Source organism: Neomonachus schauinslandi, chromosome 3 (genome assembly GCF_002201575.2).
Source record: "Neomonachus schauinslandi chromosome 3, ASM220157v2, whole genome shotgun sequence".
Taxonomy (NCBI): Eukaryota; Metazoa; Chordata; class Mammalia; order Carnivora; family Phocidae; genus Neomonachus; species Neomonachus schauinslandi.
In genome coordinates, this window is record NC_058405.1 from 77,258,214 (window position 1) to 77,266,228 (window position 8,015).

The window sequence follows — 8,015 nt, forward strand, 5'->3', positions numbered from 1 at the left end:
GTTACTGCAACTGGAAGGTTTGTACAAAACTTGTCTTTGACACCAGGAGAAGTTTAAAAGCCCAACTATTAACCAGGATTGTTACAGAGAATCAGAGTTTTTGACTTCCCTTTAATTAGCCATGGGGAAAGCAAGCTATAGCAAACACATTTTGTTGCACCACCTATATACCGTGAGATAAATAAGCTCATGACTAAACTAAGGAAAAACATCACCTGGCTCTCCAAAACAGACCTAACTGGATTCATCCTGTGGGTTTTCTAATCTAGGCTCCTGGTTTCAAGATTCATTTTGAGAAATATTTTTTTTTCTTTCTGATAATTGCCTTTTCTAGTTGGCTGATGTATCCTGTAAAGAATTTTAAATTTTACTGGGCAGCTATTGTCACATCAAAGGATCCAACAAATCTCCTGGTATAGGAGAGATTAACCTTAGTTGGAACACAGACTGTGTCCTCTAAATAATTTCCTAACAAAGTGCTGTATCAGCCACAGTGAAAACATGAAGAGCATGGAATAGTGTCTCATGGCTTACTTTGTCTGCCTTTGGCCAAATCAGAAGACTAAGAAAGAGAAAAGCAGCCCCTGATGTCCAGGAGTTGGCCAAGTAGCATTAATCTAGACCTTTGTGTGGCTATAAACTGGCCTGGCACTCAGAACCAGGCCTTAGCGTTCTTCTGTTAAACATAAAAACCATTTCAACATCAGACAAGGCCATAATGGTGACAATGAAGGATCAAGACAGAGACAAGAAAACTCCAATCATGTCTGGACACAGACACAAATATTGTCCAAACCACAGAAATGACCAAATAGCTCCTATTCTAGCCAATATGACTAGCTGCTGGTGCTTTAATAATTACAGCTTAAACTTCAATCTAATCATCCCTCCTACATAGGATTTAAGATATCCGATCATAGAGTCACCTTCAATTCTTGACAACATCCATTTAAAGCGGACTTGCTTCCTTCAACTCTTCTCAAATCTTCTAAGACAAGTCCAAATCCTCTAAGAAATCTTCTCTAACGTCTCCCCACAGTGTGCCTTCTCCACAGCAAACAACAATAAAGCCAGCTTATTAGCTGTTGGTGTGTTTCTGTGAGCTTTGACTAGAGGTCGAGAGAAAACTCATTCTCTTCCTCAAGTAGCTTCTTTGGGAAGGACGATCCTTTTGAAATTTCCACCTGGGAAGTTATGGACAGGATTTTGAGATCATGGTGGGACAGGGCCTCCAGATGTCTATGAAGATGGGAGCATCTGGAATGTGAGACAGACAAATAGAAGCCACACTGACCTTGAGCAGCCTTCTGGAGGAGAAATGTCCCTTGAGGCTGTTTTATTTCCTACTTTCTCTTCTTTTTCTGCTGATTCCTAGTTGTCTAGAGAGAATCCACATTTTTCCCAGATCAGTTCAGAACAGGGCTAAAGCAAGGAATGAAATAAGTCAGGCAGTCGGTTCAGAGAACTGGCTACAGTGTGCAGAGAATTCACAAGGTGATGAAGATGAACAATCAGAAAGGACAAAATGCATATTCCAAGAAAAATTCCTGAAGCTCCTCTGCCAAGGCATTGCTCCTGCAGGAAGACAGCAGATCTGGAACTTCCCCTACCCTGCCTCAAAGAACACTTCAGGTTGCATCAACCCTGCTTTGGTACATTTTCTACACTTTTAAGGCCAACTCTGAGTAAATGTATGACCATATTTACAGTCACAAGACATAACTTTTACAACGGTTCTCTGGTATATTAGATAGTCAGAAAAAGCCCATTTGAGAAAAATCAATTGACAATAGTTGTTTTCTGAAAGACATAGATGCGGAACAAGAAAATCAGAACCAGTGTGGGATTTATATTACCACTGTCAGTGACAGTTGGACACGTCAGTCTTGTTCATCCTCAGTAGTTCTGTCACTGAGAAGATTTATATTGGGAAAATCTCCCTCTCTTGTATTTCCTCTCATCTAAATGGACTACATTAGGGTTGGTTTTCATTTCATAGCATAATGTCATGTTTTAGGATAACAGTACTAAATGGAAACAATTTGTGATTTTACTGGGGAAGGTATCAGGCAGACAATATGGCACAGCACTAACTCCAGGCTGAAAAACAAGGTTGTGGGGAATGAGGGAGGCAGGTGGGCTGAAATTACGGGACTGGAGGTCTCTACTAGTGTTGTGGTAGAGACGCCTGGACCTAGGGCATTCCTGAGGCATGGGAGTAGGCAAAGCAGGGTGGCTGTGCTTGCCCTCCTCCCATGGTGGGCAGCATTTGGGGACAATCCTGCTCACTAGTACCACAAAAGCACTTGGTAGTTCTACCATGGGTGTGTAGATGGGGTGGCAAGAAGGAAATATTTTCAAGTTTTCCTGCTTTTTCATATAATTATTGATATGATCTCCAATACCTATTGGTCCCAGAAGAGTGTTAGGGCAGACATCAGATAGGTGTGTCCTCATTCTGGAGCACTGAGGTGGAAGTAGAGGGGCCATTCATGTTTCCATTTGTTCATCTAATCTATCTATCCACACACACATATAGACATATATATATATCAATATACTTAGAAAATTAGGTATATTTTATATACAGAGAGAACTTATATAGAGAGATATATATATATAGAGAGAACTTAACTATCTACTGGAAAAGAAAATGAGAATGTAATTTAATTATGACATTTTTCATATTAATATACTGATTTTAGGATTAAATGTGTAAAAGTCAAAATGAATTAATTTTCCTGACTGCACATGGTAATATGTAGGACTTGTTTTATTGTTTTATGAGTAATACATTATAAATTAATGGGATAAATATCTGTTTGTGCTTTGACCATACCGTGCAGCCCAAAGTCATTCACAAGGATGAACGTCTCTGAAAAGGAAAGATAAATAATTATTTGTTCCTATCTTATCTAACATCTGGAACTTTCAGATTGCCATTTTGATTTTCATTGAAGTTTTGTAAAATTAGATTTCAGAGTTTAAAAGGTGTCTAAGGACACATTTGTAGCCTTGGCAGCCCTACATATCTAAATTCTAACAATTTCTATTTTGTGAAATGCAAAGCATATGTTGGTACATCCAGTGGATTGTCAATGCATAGATATAGATATATTTCTTTAAGCTTTTGTAATTGTAAGTTATATTTTACCTTTTAAAAATAAAAAAAAACATGTAAAATGACCACTTTATCTGATTGCTGGTCCTTTTTTTAGGTGAAATATTCTATCTGAAAGATGATGGAAATGATAATAGTTTAAATATCTAATCTTTTTCCTGCAAAATCAATTTATGAAAACATACCAATTCTTGCTTATTTTTCTTTCCAAATAGGGTGGGCTCATTGCAATAAACAAGTACAGTAGAGCTTAATTTTCTGTCATTACAATAGTTTGGAACAGAAGCTCATGCAGAGTCTCAAGTTGGTCTGTTCTGTCTCCACTAAAGTATTGAGAGTGGGTTAAGTGAAAGGGTAGCAGGTTAACCACCAACAATCCTCTTATTTCCTGTCAGGAAGCTTTGAGGTTCAGGCCTTGGGAGGAAGACATTAAAGAACTAAGAAAGAAGCAAATCATACTGTACTATTTCTATTGACTCACAAGGAGAGAAAAAAAAATCTTGCTGCTCTTCAAAGAGAAAGGTTTGTGAATCTGTCAACAAAGTGTTAGTGAATTCCTTGCCTTGGGTACCACATGGACTTTTATAGAAAAGTGTTGATCAAAAGGCTTATTCTCTGGCAGCTTAAGGGTTTCTAGGAAGAGAACTGTGAGTTTGAAGTCTCTCTGAAAGATGAGAGAAAGAAAGAGATAAAGAAAAGGAAAGAAAACAAAGAAAGAGAGGAAGGAAGGAAGGAAGGAGGAAGGAAGGAAGGTAGGAAGGAAGGAAGGAAGGAAGGAAGGAAGGAAGGAAGGAAGGAAGGGCCTTAAAGCCCAGGGAGAAGGTAACTGAGGAGCCTGAGATAACCTGACTATTGCCCCTAAACATGAGAATTCTATATTCAAATACCATCTACCTCTTTCTCTGCACTCAAATTCTGCTCAGTAAAAGGCTTGTAAACCAAGAATTTCACCTACAACTTTCACTTACATTGTTACCTAGGGCAGGTCTCCATTTGAAGGGCAGAATGAGGTTGTTACATATAAAGCTGTAATGAAATAAGTTATAATAGATTGTGCTGGAGACAAAAAGAGACATGTTTCAGGCCTCCCTTACCTCCAGGAGGCCAGGCAGATCATCCAAGCTCAAGAAAAACTTGAAACAGAAAAGGGCCTTCTCAAGGACAGCCATCTATTGGTCCTTTCTCCACTATGAATCCTTAAACAGAGGCAGGGTAGAGAAAGCTCAATATATTTTGCATTTTTTCCCCTTCTCTCTGCCAGTCTCCACACAGGTACTATAATGTAGTTTCTACAAATTCTTTCCACCAAACAATTCACTGGAGGTAAATCACAAATCAGGGTTTTGTTCTAACTCATTGAAAGATGGAAAACTCGCATTGCCCTGGCCTTGAGAAGGAATTGAGGTCATCCAATATTTAAGTGAATTAATGAATGAATCAAGTGTATCCCCTCAAAAATTCTCGAGTAACCTTTGGAAGTTTTCAGGAATCTTCCTATAAACTTCAACATGAATATCATTAGCCCACTCAGAAAACCTCAAAAAACTAGTGCTCATTTTCTGTGAAATAATATGAAGGTTATAAACTTGAAGTGCCCATGCACACACACACATATAAATTTCTGTGGAATTTCTGTGAGGTTGGGGACTGAGTTATGTCCTTTAGATAATAAATTAGTGCAAGGTGATCTGCAACAAGGTGGCTATGATGTTTTTATGATACTTCTCTTTTAAAAATATTTCTCGGGGCACCTGGGTGGCTCAATCGTTAAGTGTCTGCCTTTGGCTCAGGTCATGATCCCAGGGTCCTGGGATCAAGCCCCTCATCAGGCTCCCTGTTCAGCAGGAAGCCTGCTTCTCCCTCTCCCACTCCCCCTGCTTGTGTTCCCTCTCTCGCTGTGTTTCTTTCTGTCAAATAAATAAATAAAAATCTTTAAAAAAAATAAAAATATTTCTCAATTTGCTAAACCAACTGTCCGATAAAAATATGCACATTGTTTGGTTACTTTTACTGATATCTAGGACTAATGCGGAAAGCACTGGTCTGCCTGCTGCCTTCTTTGAATGCACCGACTGAAAGCAAACGGAAGATGCATACCATTCTTTACAGACACATACTTATATCTGTTTTCCAGCACCCGCAGGTACAAATAAAATCACCTCATCCATATAAATATGATTTAGTAATTTGCTTCTTCAATTCAAAGAAACCCCTGGGAATAACAAGAGTTCTTGAAATACTAATGTGGAAAGTGTTTTTAGATATGAATTCAGACTTCAGTTATTCCATGGAGCTTGTCCAATGGAAACCAGTTAACCAGCTTCAGAATGCTGGCAGTTTGGTCACATAATGTACCTTAGAATAAAGCCATCCTATTTTCTTGATATATTCACAATTTTTTATTGATAGTGAAAGACATAATTAAAAGGCACATTTCTAAAAATCCAGAGGAGGCTTGGGAGGGACTGTCATCAATGCAATTAGGCATACTGTTTCTAGAAGTTTCTATCGAAAACTTCTAGAAGTTTTGCCATCGTTCCGGTGGAGGCCCCAGCAAGTCACCCCTACTCCACCTTTGACATACCACCTCCACTACAGAACTTCTAGTAGCAGACACAAAGATACAGATACAAGAGGCAAATTTCCCTACATACACTTTACTTATAGTTCAGTTTTTCCCCCCCTCTGTTTTCCTGTTGTGATTACCATGAGGTGTTAAGGGCACTTAAGGCAATAAGTTAGAAGGAGAGCTAATGTCTTTGTAGGAAAGGAGGAAACTTTTTGTAAAATTAATTTATTTAAGAGAGAGAGAATACAAGCAGGGAGGAGGGGCAGATGGAGCGGGAGAAGCAGACTCTCCACTGAGCAAGGAGCCTGATGCGGGGCTCCATCCAAGGACCCTGGGATCATGACCTGAGCCAAAGGCAGACACTTAACTGACTGAGCCACCTTGGCGCCCCAAAAGCAGGCAACTTTTATTTTTATTTTGGAAAATAGTATTTCCTCACGGAAGCTGAAAGAAACATTAAAAAGAGTGGAAACAAAGGTTGGAACGCATTTTGTGTAAACACTGTGCTACCCACAAGCATATGGACCAATTTATTCTCTGCCAAACATTGTTCACTTTGGGAAGGGAGAGCTACAGCACTGAGGCCTTCTGGAAGCAACCGCCCTTGTGTCCTTGCACCCACTGAGGGATCAGAAAGGACACATCAAAATCCAGTGTGCAAAATTTCGTCTATGGGCTGTGAAATGGCATCTTTTGTGGCTTTGGCCTCTGTGTCCCTGATGACTAGAAATGGTGGTACTTTTACATTTGCTTAGATGGTGTTTGTGTATCTTCTTTTGTGCATTTTGTGAGATTTATCTCTACATGTTAGGTTTTGAGTTTTAATGCATTTTAAATGATATTTTCTTTAAAATTTTTATATTCACATTTTTCCTTACTATTAAATGGAAATATATTTGATGTTTGTATATAGACCCTTTAATCCTGTGACCTTGGTAAATTCACTTATTAGTTCTAGTAGTTTTTTTAAAATTATATTATTTTATTTTTAAGTAATCTTCACAGTCAACGTAGGCTCGAACTTACAACCCCGGGATCAAGTCGCACGCTCCACTGACTGAGCCAGCCAGGAGGCTCTAGGAGTTTGTTTTTTTTCTTTTCTTTTATATTTTTCATTAGTTTTCCTATGTACCCAATCATGGCATCTTTAAAGGAGCACTGTTTTATTTCTTTATTTCCACTCTGGATGACCTCTTGCTTCATGCCTTCCTGCACTGACTGGGACTTCCAAAATAATGCTGAGTTAGAAGTGGTGAGAGCAAACATTCTTGTTCTCAACCATAGGGGTGAAGCATTAAATGATGCACTCCTAACTATAATGTTAACTTCAGTTTTTTTGTACATGCCTTATATTAGATTAAAGAAATTTAATTTTGTTCTGATTTGCTGATTTTATAACATTTCATGTTTGGATATGGAATTTCATTAATTGGTTTTTCTGCATCAAATGAGATGACCTTTTTAATTTTTGCTTTATCCTGTTAGTGAAGTGAATTATAATGATTGGTTGTGAAATGTTGAACCAGTGTGTACATCTGGGAAAAAAAAAGCTCTCTTGGTAATAATGTATTTTCTATTGTCAAAATAGATATGGTTATATTTTGTTAATAATTTTTGGTCCTTTGTTTATGGGAGATACATGTCTATATTTCTTTTCCTGCTAATATTTTTATCATATTCTGGTACCACAATTATGCTTGCTAAATAAAATTTTGAAAAATTTTCCTATATCAATTTTTTATGAATGTTTGTGAAAGATTGGTGTGACTTTCTTCTTAAGTGTCTTATAGAATTCAGTAGTATTGACAAACTGTGGAAAGAGTTGAGATGTCCTTCCACAGAGGAATGGATAAAGAAGATGTGGTCCATATATACAATAAAATATTACTCAGCCATCAGAAAGGATGAATACCCAGCTTTTGCATCAACATGGATGGGACTGGAGGAGATTATGCTAAGTGAAATAAGTTAAGCAGAGAAAGTTAATTATCATATGGTTTCACTTATTTGTGGAACATAAGGAATAGCACGGAGGGCATTAGGAGAAGGAAGGGAAAAATGAAGGGGGAGAAATCAGAGCGGGAGATGAACCATGAAAGACTATGGACTCCGGGAAACAAATTGAGGGTTTTAGAGGGGAGGTGGGTTGGGGGATGGGTTAGCCCGGTGAAAGGTATTAAGGAGGGCACGTATTGCACGGAACACTGGGTGTTATACGCAAACAATGAATCATGGAACACTACATCAAAAACTAATGATGTACTGTATGGTGACTAACATAACATAAAAAAAAAAAAAGAATTCAGTAGTATAGTCATTTGGATC